A 17138-nucleotide genomic window follows, 5' to 3' on the forward strand; every position below is an offset into this window, starting at 1 on the left:
ATTTTGAAATGCCACATCAGAATCTCGTGACACTCCACACATGAGACCCAGAGGGGGTCTACTACCACTGTGTAGTATAGAACCCGTGGCATCTTGGATAGTTTTCTTTTAATCCTGATTTAATCCTGATTTAAGCAGTTTTTGAGATTTGAGAAGGCTTTTATTTTGAAATGCCACATCGGAATCTCGTGACACTCCACGAGTCACACCAAGAGGGGGTCTACTACCACTGTGTAGCATAGAACCCGTGGCATCTTGGGTAGTTTTCTTTTAATCCTGATTTAATCCTGATTTAAGCTTTTTTTGAGACTTTGGAAGGCTTTTATTTTGAAATGCAACATCGTAATCTCGTGAAACTCCATGAGTCAGACCCAGAGGTGGTCTACTACCACTGTGTAGCATAGAACCCGTGGCATCTTGGGTAGTTTAATTTAATCCTGATTTAATCCTGATTCAAGCAGTTTTTAAGATTTGAGAAGGCTTTGGTTTTGAAATGCCACATCAGAATCTCGTGACACTCCACAAGTCACACCCAGAGGAGGTCTACTACCACTCTGTAGTATAGAACCCGTGGCATCTTGGGTAGTTTTCTTTTAATCTGATTTAATCCTGATTTAAGCAATTTGAGAATTTAGAACACTTTTATTTTGAAATGCCACATCGGAATCTCGTGACACTCCACGAGTCACACTCAGAGGGGGTCTACTACTACTGTGTAGCATAGAACCCGTGGCATTTTGGGTAGTTTTCTTTTAATCCTGATTTAAGCTTTTTTTTAGACTTTGGAAGGCTTTTATTTTGAAATGCCACTTTGTAATTTCATGTAACTCCATTAGTCAGACCCAGAGGTGGTCTACTACCACTGTGTAGCATAGAACCCGTGGCATCTTGGGTAGTTTAATTTTAATCTGATTTAATCATGATTTAAGCAGTTTGAGAATTTAGAAGGCCTTGATTTTGAAATGCCACATCAGAATCTCGTGACACTCCACACATGAGACCCAGAGGGGGTCTACTACCACTGTGTAGTATAGAACCCCAGGCATCTTGGGTAGTTTTCTTTTAATCCTGATTTAATCCTGATTTAAGCAGTTTTTGAGATTTGAGAAGGCTTTTATTTTGAAATGCCACATCGGAATCTCGTGACACTCCACGAGTCACACCAAGAGGGTGTCTACTACCACTGTGTAGCATAGAACCCGTGGCATCTTGGGTAGTTTTCTTTTAATCCTGATTTAATCCTGATTTAAGCTTTTTTTGAGACTTTGGAAGGCTTTTATCTTGAAATGCAACATCGTAATCTCGTGAAACTCCATGAGTCAGACCCAGAGGTGGTCTACTACCACTGTGTAGCATAGAACCCGTGGCATCTTGGGTAGTTTAATTTAATCCTGATTTAATCCTGATTCAAGCAGTTTTTAAGATTTGAGAAGGCTTTGGTTTTGAAATGCCACATCAGAATCTCGTGACACTCCACAAGTCACACCCAGAGGAGGTATACTACCACTCTGTAGTATAGAACCCGTGGCATCTTGGGTAGTTTTCTTTTATTCTGATTTAATCCTGATTTAAGCAATTTGAGAATTTAGAACACTTTTATTTTGAAATGCCACATCGGAATCTCGTGACACTCCACGAGTCACACTCAGAGGGGGTCTACTACCACTGTGTAGCATAGAACCCGTGGCATTTTGGGTAGTTTTCTTTTAATCCTGATTTAAGCTTTTTTTGAGACTTTGGAAGGCTTTTATTTGGAAATGCCACATTGTAATTTCATGTAACTCCATTAGTCAGACCCAGAGGTGGTCTACTACCACTGTGTAGCATAGAACCCGTGGCATCTTGGGTAGTTTAATTTAATCCTGATTTAATCCTGATTCAAGCAGTTTTTGAGATTTGAGAAGGCTTTGATTTTGAAATGCCACATCAGAATCTCGTGACACTCCACACATGAGACCCAGAGGGGGTCTACTACCACTGTGTAGTATAGAACCCGTGGCATCTTGGGTAGTTTTCTTTTAATCCTGATTTCATCCTGATTTAAGCAGTTTTTGAGATTTGAGAAGGCTTTTATTTTGAAATGCCACATCAGAATCTCGTGACACTCCACAAGTCAGACCCAGAGGAGGTCTACTACCACTCTGTAGCTTAGAACCCGTGGCATCTTTGGTAGTTTTCTTTTAATCTGATTTAATCCTGATTTAAGCAGTTTGAGAATTTAGAAGGCCTTGATTTTGAAATGCCACATCAGAATCTCGTGACACTCCACACATGAGACCCAGAGGGGGTCTACTACCACTGTGTAGTATAGAACCCGTGGCATCTTGGGTAGTTTTCTTTTAATCCTGATTTAATCCTGATTTAAGCAGTTTTTGAGATTTGAGAAGGCTTTTATTTTGAAATGCCACATCAGAATCTCGTGACACTCCACGAGTCAGACCCAGAGGAGGTCTTCTACCACTCTGTAGGATAGAACCCGTGGCGACTTGGGTAGTTTTCTTTTAATCCTGATTTAATCCTGATTTAAGCAGTTTTTGAGACTTACAACACTTTTATTTTGAAATGCCACATCGGAATCTCGTGAAACTCACCGAGTCAGACCCAGAGGGGGTCTACTACCACTGTGTAGTATAGAACCCGTGGCATCTTGGGTAGTTTTTTTTTAATCCTGATTTATTCCTGATTTAAGCAGTTTTTGAGATTTGAGAAGGCTTTTATTTTGAAATGCCACATCAGAATCTCGTGACACTCCACACATGAGACCCAGAGGGGGTCTACTACCACTGTGTAGTATAGAACCCGTGGCATCTTGGGTAGTTTTCTTTTAATCCTGATTTAATCGATTCAAGCAGTTTTTGAGATTTGAGAAGGCTTTTATTTTGAAATGCTACATCAGAATCTCGTGACACTCCACGAGTCACACCCAGAGGAGGTCTTCTACCACTCTGTAGCTTAGAACCCGTGGCATCTTTGGTAGTTTTCTTTTAATCTGATTTAATCCTGATTTAAGCAGTTTGAGAATTTAGAAGGCCTTGATTTTGAAATGCCACATCAGAATCTCGTGACACTCCACACATGAGACCCAGAGGGGGTCTACTACCACTGTGTAGTATAGAACCCGTGGCATCTTGGGTAGTTTTCTTTTAATCCTGATTTAATCCTGATTTAAGCAGTTTTTGAGATTTGAGAAGGCTTTTATTTTGAAATGCCACATCAGAATCTCGTGACCCTCCACGAGTCAGACCCAGAGGAGGTCTACTACCACTCTGTAGGATAGAACCCGTGGCATCTTGGGTAGTATTCTTTTAATCCTGATTTAATCCTGATTTAAGCAGTTTGAGAATTTAGAACACTTTTATTTAGAAAAGCCACATCGGAATCTCGTGACACTCCACGAGTCACACCCAGAGGGGGTCTACTACCACTGTGTAGCATAGAACCCGTGGCATCTTGGGTAGTTTTCTTTTAATCCTGATTTAATCCTGATTTAAGCTTTTTTTTAGACTTTGGAAGGCTTTTATTTGGAAATGCCACATCGTAATCTCGTGAAACTCCATGAGTCAGACCCAGAGGGGGTCTTCTACCACTGTGTAGCATAGAACCCGTGGCATCTTGGGTAGTTTTCTTTTAATCCTGATTTAATCCTGATTTAAGCAGTTTTTGAGATTTGAGAAGGCTTTTATTTTGAAATGCCACATCAGAATCTCGTGACCCTCCACGAGTCAGACCCAGAGGAGGTCTACTACCACTCTGTAGGATAGAACCCGTGGCATCTTGGGTAGTTTTCTTTTAATCCTGATTTAATCCTGATTTAAGCAGTTTGAGAATTTAGAACACTTTTATTTTGAAAAGCCACATCGGAATCTCGTGACACTCCACGAGTCACACCCAGAGGGGGTCTACTACCACTGTGTAGCATAGAACCCGTGGCATCTTGGGTAGTTTTCTTTTAATCTGATTTAATCCTGATTTAAGCAGTTTGAGAATTTAGAAGGCCTTGATTTTGAAATGCCACATCAGAATCTCGTGACACTCCACACATGAGACCCAGAGGGGGTCTACTACCACTGTGTAGTATAGAACCCGAGGCATCTTGGGTAGTTTTCTTTTAATCCTGATTTAATCCTGATTTAAGCAGTTTTTGAGATTTGAGAAGGCTTTTATTTTGAAATGCCACATCGGAATCTCGTGACACTCCACGAGTCACACCCAGAGGGGGTCTACTACCACTGTGTAGCATAGAACCCGTGGCATCTTGGGTAGTTTTCTTTTACTCCTGATTTAATCCTGATTTAAGCAGTTTGAGAATTTAGAAGGCCTTGATTTTGAAATGCCACATCAGAATCTCGTGACACTCCACACATGAGACCCAGAGGGGGTCTACTACCACTGTGTAGTATAGAACCCGAGGCATCTTGGGTAGTTTTCTTTTAATCTGATTTAATCCTGATTTAAGCAGTTTGAGAATTTAGAACACTTTTATTTAGAAAAGCCACATCGGAATCTCGTGACACTCCACGAGTCACACCCAGAGGGGGTCTACTACCACTGTGTAGCATAGAACCCGTGGCATCTTGGGTAGTTTTCTTTTCATCCTGATTTAATCCTGATTTAAGCTTTTTTTTAGACTTTGGAAGGCTTTTATTTTGAAATGCAACATCGTAATCTCGTGAAACTCCATGAGTCAGACCCAGAGGTGGTCTACTACCACTGTGTAGCATAGAACCCGTGGCATCTTGGGTAGTTTAATTTAATCCTGATTTAATCCTGATTCAAGCTGTTTTTAAGATTTGAGAAGGCTTTGGTTTTGAAATGCCACATCAGAATCTCGTGACACTCCACAAGTCACACCCAGAGGAGGTCTACTACCACTCTGTAGTATAGAACCCGTGGCATCTTGGGTAGTTTTCTTTTAATCTGATTTAATCCTGATTTAAGCAATTTGAGAATTTAGAACACTTTTATTTTGAAATGCCACATCGGAATCTCGTGACACTCCACGAGTCACACTCAGAGGGGGTCTACTACCACTGTGTAGCATAGAACCCGTGGCATTTTGGGTAGTTTTCTTTTAATCCTGATTTAAGCTTTTTTTGAGACTTTGGAAGGCTTTTATTTGGAAATGCCACATTGTAATTTGATGTAACTCCATTAGTCAGACCCAGAGGTGGTCTACTACCACTGTGTAGCATAGAACCCGTGGCATCTTGGGTAGTTTAATTTAATCCTGATTTAATCCTGATTCAAGCAGTTTTTGAGATTTGAGAAGGCTTTGATTTTGAAATGCCACATCAGAATCTCGTGACACTCCACACATGAGACCCAGAGGGGGTCTACTACCACTGTGTAGTATAGAACCCGTGGCATCTTGGGTAGTTTTCTTTTAATCCTGATTTCATCCTGATTTAAGCAGTTTTTGAGATTTGAGAAGGCTTTTATTTTGAAATGCCACATCAGAATCTCGTGACACTCCACAAGTCAGACCCAGAGGAGGTCTACTACCACTCTGTAGCTTAGAACCCGTGGCATCTTTGGTAGTTTTCTTTTAATCTGATTTAATCCTGATTTAAGCAGTTTGAGAATTTAGAAGGCCTTGATTTTGAAATGCCACATCAGAATCTCGTGACACTCCACACATGAGACCCAGAGGGGGTCTACTACCACTGTGTAGTATAGAACCCGTGGCATCTTGGGTAGTTTTCTTTTAATCCTGATTTAATCCTGATTTAAGCAGTTTTTGAGATTTGAGAAGGCTTTTATTTTGAAATGCCACATCAGAATCTCGTGACACTCCACGAGTCAGACCCAGAGGAGGTCTTCTACCACTCTGTAGGATAGAACCCGTGGCGACTTGGGTAGTTTTCTTTTAATCCTGATTTAATCCTGATTTAAGCAGTTTTTGAGATTTGAGAAGGCTTTTATTTTGAAATGCCACATCAGAATCTCGTGACACTCCACGAGTCAGACCCAGAGGAGGTCTTCTACCACTCTGTATGATAGAACCCGTGGCGACTTGGGTAGTTTTCTTTTAATCCTGATTTAATCCTGATTTAAGCAGTTTTTGAGACTTACAACACTTTTATTTTGAAATGCCACATCGGAATCTCGTGAAACTCACCGAGTCAGACCCAGAGGGGGTCTACTACCACTGTGTAGTATAGAACCCGTGGCATCTTGGGTAGTTTTTTTTTTATCCTGATTTATTCCTGATTTAAGCAGTTTTTGAGATTTGAGAAGGCTTTTATTTTGAAATGCCACATCAGAATCTCGTGACACTCCACACATGAGACCCAGAGGGGGTCTACTACCACTGTGTAGTATAGAACCCGTGGCATCTTGGGTAGTTTTCTTTTAATCCTGATTTAATCGATTCAAGCAGTTTTTGAGATTTGAGAAGGCTTTTATTTTGAAATGCTACATCAGAATCTCGTGACACTCCACGAGTCACACCCAGAGGAGGTCTACTACCACTCTGTAGCTTAGAACCCGTGGCATCTTTGGTAGTTTTCTTTTAATCTGATTTAATCCTGATTTAAGCAGTTTGAGAATTTAGAAGGCCTTGATTTTGAAATGCCACATCAGAATCTCGTGACACTCCACACATGAGACCCAGAGGGGGTCTACTACCACTGTGTAGTATAGAACCCGTGGCATCTTGGGTAGTTTTCTTTTAATCCTGATTTAATCCTGATTTAAGCAGTTTTTGAGATTTGAGAAGGCTTTTATTTTGAAATGCCACATCAGAATCTCGTGACCCTCCACGAGTCAGACCCAGAGGAGGTCTACTACCACTCTGTAGGATAGAACCCGTGGCATCTTGGGTAGTATTCTTTTAATCCTGATTTAATCCTGATTTAAGCAGTTTGAGAATTTAGAACACTTTTATTTAGAAAAGCCACATCGGAATCTCGTGACACTCCACGAGTCACACCCAGAGGGGGTCTACTACCACTGTGTAGCATAGAACCCGTGGCATCTTGGGTAGTTTTCTTTTAATCCTGATTTAATCCTGATTTAAGCTTTTTTTTAGACTTTGGAAGGCTTTTATTTGGAAATGCCACATCGTAATCTCGTGAAACTCCATGAGTCAGACCCAGAGGGGGTCTTCTACCACTGTGTAGCATAGAACCCGTGGCATCTTGGGTAGTTTTCTTTTAATCCTGATTTAATCCTGATTTAAGCAGTTTTTGAGATTTGAGAAGGCTTTTATTTTGAAATGCCACATCAGAATCTCGTGACCCTCCACGAGTCAGACCCAGAGGAGGTCTACTACCACTCTGTAGGATAGAACCCGTGGCATCTTGGGTAGTTTTCTTTTAATCCTGATTTAATCCTGATTTAAGCAGTTTGAGAATTTAGAACACTTTTATTTTGAAAAGCCACATCGGAATCTCGTGACACTCCACGAGTCACACCCAGAGGGGGTCTACTACCACTGTGTAGCATAGAACCCGTGGCATCTTGGGTAGTTTTCTTTTAATCTGATTTAATCCTGATTTAAGCAGTTTGAGAATTTAGAAGGCCTTGATTTTGAAATGCCACATCAGAATCTCGTGACACTCCACACATGAGACCCAGAGGGGGTCTACTACCACTGTGTAGTATAGAACCCGAGGCATCTTGGGTAGTTTTCTTTTAATCCTGATTTAATCCTGATTTAAGCAGTTTTTGAGATTTGAGAAGGCTTTTATTTTGAAATGCCACATCGGAATCTCGTGACACTCCACGAGTCACACCAAGAGGGGGTCTACTACCACTGTGTAGCATAGAACCCGTGGCATCTTGGGTAGTTTTCTTTTAATCCTGATTTAATCCTGATTTAAGCAGTTTGAGAATTTAGAAGGCCTTGATTTTGAAATGCCACATCAGAATCTCGTGACACTCCACACATGAGACCCAGAGGGGGTCTACTACCACTGTGTAGTATAGAACCCGAGGCATCTTGGGTAGTTTTCTTTTAATCTGATTTAATCCTGATTTAAGCAGTTTGAGAATTTAGAACACTTTTATTTAGAAAAGCCACATCGGAATCTCGTGACACTCCACGAGTCACACCCAGAGGGGGTCTACTACCACTGTGTAGCATAGAACCCGTGGCATCTTGGGTAGTTTTCTTTTAATCCTGATTTAATCCTGATTTAAGCTTTTTTTTAGACTTTGGAAGGCTTTTATTTTGAAATGCAACATCGTAATCTCGTGAAACTCCATGAGTCAGACCCAGAGGTGGTCTACTACCACTGTGTAGCATAGAACCCGTGGCATCTTGGGTAGTTTAATTTAATCCTGATTTAATCCTGATTCAAGCAGTTTTTAAGATTTGAGAAGGCTTTGGTTTTGAAATGCCACATCAGAATCTCGTGACACTCCACAAGTCACACCCAGAGGAGGTCTACTACCACTCTGTAGTATAGAACCCGTGGCATCTTGGGTAGTTTTCTTTTAATCTGATTTAATCCTGATTTAAGCAATTTGAGAATTTAGAACACTTTTATTTTGAAATGCCACATCGGAATCTCGTGACACTCCACGAGTCACACTCAGAGGGGGTCTACTACCACTGTGTAGCATAGAACCCGTGGCATTTTGGGTAGTTTTCTTTTAATCCTGATTTAAGCTTTTTTTGAGACTTTGGAAGGCTTTTATTTGGAAATGCCACATTGTAATTTCATGTAACTCCATTAGTCAGACCCAGAGGTGGTCTACTACCACTGTGTAGCATAGAACCCGTGGCATCTTGGGTAGTTTAATTTAATCCTGATTTAATCCTGATTCAAGCAGTTTTTGAGATTTGAGAAGGCTTTGATTTTGAAATGCCAAATCAGAATCTCGTGACACTCCACACATGAGACCCAGAGGGGGTCTACTACCACTGTGTAGTATAGAACCCGTGGCATCTTGGGTAGTTTTCTTTTAATCCTGATTTCATCCTGATTTAAGCAGTTTTTGAGATTTGAGAAGGCTTTTATTTTGAAATGCCACATCAGAATCTCGTGACACTCCACAAGTCAGACCCAGAGGAGGTCTACTACCACTCTGTAGCTTAGAACCCGTGGCATCTTTGGTAGTTTTCTTTTAATCTGATTTAATCCTGATTTAAGCAGTTTGAGAATTTAGAAGGCCTTGATTTTGAAATGCCACATCAGAATCTCGTGACACTCCACACATGAGACCCAGAGGGGGTCTACTACCACTGTGTAGTATAGAACCCGTGGCATCTTGGGTAGTTTTCTTTTAATCCTGATTTAATCCTGATTTAAGCAGTTTTTGAGATTTGAGAAGGCTTTTATTTTGAAATGCCACATCAGAATCTCGTGACACTCCACGAGTCAGACCCTGAGGAGGTCTTCTACCACTCTGTAGGATAGAACCCGTGGCGACTTGGGTAGTTTTCTTTTAATCCTGATTTAATCCTGATTTAAGCAGTTTTTGAGACTTACAACACTTTTATTTTGAAATGCCACATCGGAATCTCGTGAAACTCACCGAGTCAGACCCAGAGGGGGTCTACTACCACTGTGTAGTATAGAACCCGTGGCATCTTGGGTAGTTTTTTTTTTATCCTGATTTATTCCTGATTTAAGCAGTTTTTGAGATTTGAGAAGGCTTTTATTTTGAAATGCCACATCAGAATCTCGTGACACTCCACACATGAGACCCAGAGGGGGTCTACTACCACTGTGTAGTATAGAACCCGTGGCATCTTGGGTAGTTTTCTTTTAATCCTGATTTAATCGATTCAAGCAGTTTTTGAGATTTGAGAAGGCTTTTATTTTGAAATGCTACATCAGAATCTCGTGACACTCCACGAGTCACACCCAGAGGAGGTCTACTACCACTCTGTAGCTTAGAACCCGTGGCATCTTTGGTAGTTTTCTTTTAATCTGATTTAATCCTGATTTAAGCAGTTTGAGAATTTAGAAGGCCTTGATTTTGAAATGCCACATCAGAATCTCGTGACACTCCACACATGAGACCCAGAGGGGGTATACTACCACTGTGTAGTATAGAACCCGTGGCATCTTGGGTAGTTTTCTTTTAATCCTGATTTAATCCTGATTTAAGCAGTTTTTGAGATTTGAGAAGGCTTTTATTTTGAAATGCCACATCAGAATCTCGTGACCCTCCACGAGTCAGACCCAGAGGAGGTCTACTACCACTCTGTAGGATAGAACCCGTGGCATCTTGGGTAGTATTCTTTTAATCCTGATTTAATCCTGATTTAAGCAGTTTGAGAATTTAGAACACTTTTATTTAGAAAAGCCACATCGGAATCTCGTGACACTCCACGAGTCACACCCAGAGGGGGTCTACTACCACTGTGTAGCATAGAACCCGTGGCATCTTGGGTAGTTTTCTTTTAATCCTGATTTAATCCTGATTTAAGCTTTTTTTTAGACTTTGGAAGGCTTTTATTTGGAAATGCCACATCGTAATCTCGTGAAACTCCATGAGTCAGACCCAGAGGGGGTCTTCTACCACTGTGTAGCATAGAACCCGTGGCATCTTGGGTAGTTTTCTTTTAATCCTGATTTAATCCTGATTTAAGCAGTTTTTGAGATTTGAGAAGGCTTTTATTTTGAAATGCCACATCAGAATCTCGTGACCCTCCACGAGTCAGACCCAGAGGAGGTCTACTACCACTCTGTAGGATAGAACCCGTGGCATCTTGGGTAGTTTTCTTTTAATCCTGATTTAATCCTGATTTAAGCAGTTTGAGAATTTAGAACACTTTTATTTTGAAAAGCCACATCGGAATCTCGTGACACTCCACGAGTCACACCCAGAGGGGGTCTACTACCACTGTGTAGCATAGAACCCGTGGCATCTTGGGTAGTTTTCTTTTAATCTGATTTAATCCTGATTTAAGCAGTTTGAGAATTTAGAAGGCCTTGATTTTGAAATGCCACATCAGAATCTCGTGACACTCCACACATGAGACCCAGAGGGGGTCTACTACCACTGTGTAGTATAGAACCCGAGGCATCTTGGGTAGTTTTCTTTTAATCTGATTTAATCCTGATTTAAGCAGTTTGAGAATTTAGAAGGCCTTGATTTTGAAATGCCACATCAGAATCTCGTGACACTCCACACATGAGACCCAGAGGGGGTCTACTACCACTGTGTAGTATAGAACCCGAGGCATCTTGGGTAGTTTTCTTTTAATCCTGATTTAATCCTGATTTAAGCAGTTTTTGAGATTTGAGAAGGCTTTTATTTTGAAATGCCACATCGGAATCTCGTGACACTCCACGAGTCACACCAAGAGGGGGTCTACTACCACTGTGTAGCATAGAACCCGTGGCATCTTGGGTAGTTTTCTTTTAATCCTGATTTAATCCTGATTTAAGCTTTTTTTGAGACTTTGGAAGGCTTTTATTTTGAAATGCAACATCGTAATCTCGTGAAACTCCATGAGTCAGACCCAGAGGTGGTCTACTACCACTGTGTAGCATAGAACCCGTGGCATCTTGGGTAGTTTAATTTAATCCTGATTTAATCCTGATTCAAGCAGTTTTTAAGATTTGAGAAGGCTTTGGTTTTGAAATGCCACATCAGAATCTCGTGACACTCCACAAGTCACACCCAGAGGAGGTCTACTACCACTCTGTAGTATAGAACCCGTGGCATCTTGGGTAGTTTTCTTTTAATCTGATTTAATCCTGATTTAAGCAATTTGAGAATTTAGAACACTTTTATTTTGAAATGCCACATCGGAATCTCGTGACACTCCACGAGTCACACTCAGAGGGGGTCTACTACCACTGTGTAGCATAGAACCCGTGGCATTTTGGGTAGTTTTCTTTTAATCCTGATTTAAGCTTTTTTTGAGACTTTGGAAGGCTTTTATTTTGAAATGCCACATTGTAATTTCATGTAACTCCATTAGTCAGACCCAGAGGTGGTCTACTACCACTGTGTAGCATAGAACCCGTGGCATCTTGGGTAGTTTAATTTAATCCTGATTTAATCCTGATTCAAGCAGTTTTTAAGATTTGAGAAGGCTTTGATTTTGAAACGCCACATCAGAATCTCGTGACACTCCACACATGAGACCCAGAGGGGGTCTACTACCACTGTGTAGTATAGAACCCGTGGCATCTTGGGTAGTTTTCTTTTAATCCTGATTTTATCCTGATTCAAGCAGTTTTTGAGATTTGAGAAGGCTTTTATTTTGAAATGCTACATCAGAATCTCGTGACACTCCACGAGTCACACCCAGAGGAGGTCTACTTCCACTCTGTAGTATAGAACCCGTGGCATCTTGGGTAGTTTTCTTTTAATCTGATTTAATCCTGATTTAAGCTGTTTGAGAATTTAGAAGGCCTTGATTTTGAAATGCCACATCAGAATCTCGTGAAACTCCACGAGTCAGACCCAGAGGAGGTCTACTACCACTCTGTAGGATAGAACCCGTGGCATTTTTGGTAGTTTTCTTTTAATCCTGATTTAATCCTGATTTAAGCAGTTTTTGAGACTTACAACACTTTTATTTTGAAATGCCACATCGGAATCTCGTGAAACTCACCGAGTCAGACCCAGAGGGGGTCTACTACCACTGTGTAGTATAGAACCCGTGGCATCTTGGGTAGTTTTTTTTTAATCCTGATTTATTCCTGATTTAAGCAGTTTTTGAGATTTGAGAAGGCTTTTATTTTGAAATGCCACATCAGAATCTCGTGACACTCCACACATGAGACCCAGAGGGGGTCTACTACCACTGTGTAGTATAGAACCCGTGGCATCTTGGGTAGTTTTCTTTTAATCCTGATTTAATCGATTCAAGCAGTTTTTGAGATTTGAGAAGGCTTTTATTTTGAAATGCTACATCAGAATCTCGTGACACTCCACGAGTCACACCCAGAGGAGGTCTACTACCACTCTGTAGCTTAGAACCCGTGGCATCTTTGGTAGTTTTCTTTTAATCTGATTTAATCCTGATTTAAGCAGTTTGAGAATTTAGAAGGCCTTGATTTTGAAATGCCACATCAGAATCTCGTGACACTCCACACATGAGACCCAGAGGGGGTCTACTACCACTGTGTAGTATAGAACCCGTGGCATCTTGGGTAGTTTTCTTTTAATCCTGATTTAATCCTGATTTAAGCAGTTTTTGAGATTTGAGAAGGCTTTTATTTTGAAATGCCACATCAGAATCTCGTGACCCTCCACGAGTCAGACCCAGAGGAGGTCTACTACCACTCTGTAGGATAGAACCCGTGGCATCTTGGGTAGTATTCTTTTAATCCTGATTTAATCCTGATTTAAGCAGTTTGAGAATTTAGAACACTTTTATTTAGAAAAGCCACATCGGAATCTCGTGACACTCCACGAGTCACACCCAGAGGGGGTCTACTACCACTGTGTAGCATAGAACCCGTGGCATCTTGGGTAGTTTTCTTTTAATCCTGATTTAATCCTGATTTAAGCTTTTTTTTAGACTTTGGAAGGCTTTTATTTGGAAATGCCACATCGTAATCTCGTGAAACTCCATGAGTCAGACCCAGAGGGGGTCTTCTACCACTGTGTAGCATAGAACCCGTGGCATCTTGGGTAGTTTTCTTTTAATCCTGATTTAATCCTGATTTAAGCAGTTTTTGAGATTTGAGAAGGCTTTTATTTTGAAATGCCACATCGGAATCTAGTGACACTCCACGAGTCGCACCAAGAGGGGGTCTACTACCACTGTGTAGCATAGAACCCGTGGCATCTTGGGTAGTTTTCTTTTAATCCTGATTTAATCCTGATTTAAGCTTTTTTTGAGACTTTGGAAGGCTTTTATTTTGAAATGCAACATCGTAATCTCGTGAAACTCCATGAGTCAGACCCAGAGGTGGTCTACTACCACTGTGTAGCATAGAACCCGTGGCATCTTGGGTAGTTTAATTTAATCCGGATTTAATCCTGATTCAAGCAGTTTTTAAGATTTGAGAAGGCTTTGGTTTTGAAATGCCACATCAGAATCTCGTGACACTCCACAAGTCACACCCAGAGGAGGTCTACTACCACTCTGTAGTATAGAACCCGTGGCATCTTGGGTAGTTTTCTTTTAATCTGATTTAATCCTGATTTAAGCAATTTGAGAATTTAGAACACTTTTATTTTGAAATGCCACATCGGAATCTCGTGACACTCCACGAGTCACACTCAGAGGGGGTCTACTACCACTGTGTAGCATAGAACCCGTGGCATTTTGGGTAGTTTTCTTTTAATCCTGATTTAAGCTTTTTTTGAGACTTTGGAAGGCTTTTATTTTGAAATGCCACATTGTAATTTAATGTAACTCCATTAGTCAGACCCAGAGGTGGTCTACTACCACTGTGTAGCATAGAACCCGTGGCATCTTGGGTAGTTTAATTTAATCCTGATTTAATCCTGATTCAAGCAGTTTTTGAGATTTGAGAAGGCTTTGATTTTGAAATGCCACATCAGAATCTCGTGACACTCCACGAGTCAGACCCAGAGGAGGTCTTCTACCACTCTGTAGGATAGAACCCGTGGCGACTTGGGTAGTTTTCTTTTAATCCTGATTTAATCCTGATTTAAGCAGTTTTTGAGACTTACAACACTTTTATTTTGAAATGCCACATCGGAATCTCGTGAAACTCACCGAGTCAGACCCAGAGGGGGTCTACTACCACTGTGTAGTATAGAACCCGTGGCATCTTGGGTAGTTTTTTTTTAATCCTGATTTATTCCTGATTTAAGCAGTTTTTGAGATTTGAGAAGGCTTTTATTTTGAAATGCCACATCAGAATCTCGTGACACTCCACACATGAGACCCAGAGGGGGTCTACTACCACTGTGTAGTATAGAACCCGTGGCATCTTGGGTAGTTTTCTTTTAATCCTGATTTAATCGATTCAAGCAGTTTTTGAGATTTGAGAAGGCTTTTATTTTGAAATGCTACATCAGAATCTCGTGACACTCCACGAGTCACACCCAGAGGAGGTCTACTACCACTCTGTAGCTTAGAACCCGTGGCATCTTTGGTAGTTTTCTTTTAATCTGATTTAATCCTGATTTAAGCAGTTTGAGAATTTAGAAGGCCTTGATTTTGAAATGCCACATCAGAATCTCGTGACACTCCACACATGAGACCCAGAGGGGGTCTACTACCACTGTGTAGTATAGAACCCGTGGCATCTTGGGTAGTTTTCTTTTAATCCTGATTTAATCCTGATTTAAGCAGTTTTTGAGATTTGAGAAGGCTTTTATTTTGAAATGCCACATCAGAATCTCGTGACCCTCCACGAGTCAGACCCAGAGGAGGTCTACTACCACTCTGTAGGATAGAACCCGTGGCATCTTGGGTAGTATTCTTTTAATCCTGATTTAATCCTGATTTAAGCAGTTTGAGAATTTAGAACACTTTTATTTAGAAAAGCCACATCGGAATCTCGTGACACTCCACGAGTCACACCCAGAGGGGGTCTACTACCACTGTGTAGCATAGAACCCGTGGCATCTTGGGTAGTTTTCTTTTAATCCTGATTTAATCCTGATTTAAGCTTTTTTTTAGACTTTGGAAGGCTTTTATTTGGAAATGCCACATCGTAATCTCGTGAAACTCCATGAGTCAGACCCAGAGGGGGTCTTCTACCACTGTGTAGCATAGAACCCGTGGCATCTTGGGTAGTTTTCTTTTAATCCTGATTTAATCCTGATTTAAGCAGTTTTTGAGATTTGAGAAGGCTTTTATTTTGAAATGCCACATCGGAATCTAGTGACACTCCACGAGTCGCACCAAGAGGGGGTCTACTACCACTGTGTAGCATAGAACCCGTGGCATCTTGGGTAGTTTTCTTTTAATCCTGATTTAATCCTGATTTAAGCTTTTTTTGAGACTTTGGAAGGCTTTTATTTTGAAATGCAACATCGTAATCTCGTGAAACTCCATGAGTCAGACCCAGAGGTGGTCTACTACCACTGTGTAGCATAGAACCCGTGGCATCTTGGGTAGTTTAATTTAATCCGGATTTAATCCTGATTCAAGCAGTTTTTAAGATTTGAGAAGGCTTTGGTTTTGAAATGCCACATCAGAATCTCGTGACACTCCACAAGTCACACCCAGAGGAGGTCTACTACCACTCTGTAGTATAGAACCCGTGGCATCTTGGGTAGTTTTCTTTTAATCTGATTTAATCCTGATTTAAGCAATTTGAGAATTTAGAACACTTTTATTTTGAAATGCCACATCGGAATCTCGTGACACTCCACGAGTCACACTCAGAGGGGGTCTACTACCACTGTGTAGCATAGAACCCGTGGCATTTTGGGTAGTTTTCTTTTAATCCTGATTTAAGCTTTTTTTGAGACTTTGGAAGGCTTTTATTTTGAAATGCCACATTGTAATTTAATGTAACTCCATTAGTCAGACCCAGAGGTGGTCTACTACCACTGTGTAGCATAGAACCCGTGGCATCTTGGGTAGTTTAATTTAATCCTGATTTAATCCTGATTCAAGCAGTTTTTGAGATTTGAGAAGGCTTTGATTTTGAAATGCCACATCAGAATCTCGTGACACTCCACGAGTCAGACCCAGAGGAGGTCTTCTACCACTCTGTAGGATAGAACCCGTGGCGACTTGGGTAGTTTTCTTTTAATCCTGATTTAATCCTGATTTAAGCAGTTTTTGAGACTTACAACACTTTTATTTTGAAATGCCACATCGGAATCTCGTGAAACTCACCGAGTCAGACCCAGAGGGGGTCTACTACCACTGTGTAGTATAGAACCCGTGGCATCTTGGGTAGTTTTTTTTTAATCCTGATTTATTCCTGATTTAAGCAGTTTTTGAGATTTGAGAAGGCTTTTATTTTGAAATGCCACATCAGAATCTCGTGACACTCCACACATGAGACCCAGAGGGGGTCTACTACCACTGTGTAGTATAGAACCCGTGGCATCTTGGGTAGTTTTCTTTTAATCCTGATTTAATCGATTCAAGCAGTTTTTGAGATTTGAGAAGGCTTTTATTTTGAAATGCTACATCTGAATCTCGTGACACTCCACGAGTCACACCCAGAGGAGGTCTACTACCACTCTGTAGCTTAGAACCCGTGGCATCTTTGGTAGTTTTCTTTTAATCTGATTTAATCCTGATTTAAGCAGTTTGAGAATTTAGAAGGCCTTGATTT

Source organism: Borostomias antarcticus (assembly GCF_949987555.1).
Source record: "Borostomias antarcticus genome assembly, chromosome: 28".
Classification (NCBI taxonomy): domain Eukaryota; kingdom Metazoa; phylum Chordata; class Actinopteri; order Stomiiformes; family Stomiidae; genus Borostomias; species Borostomias antarcticus.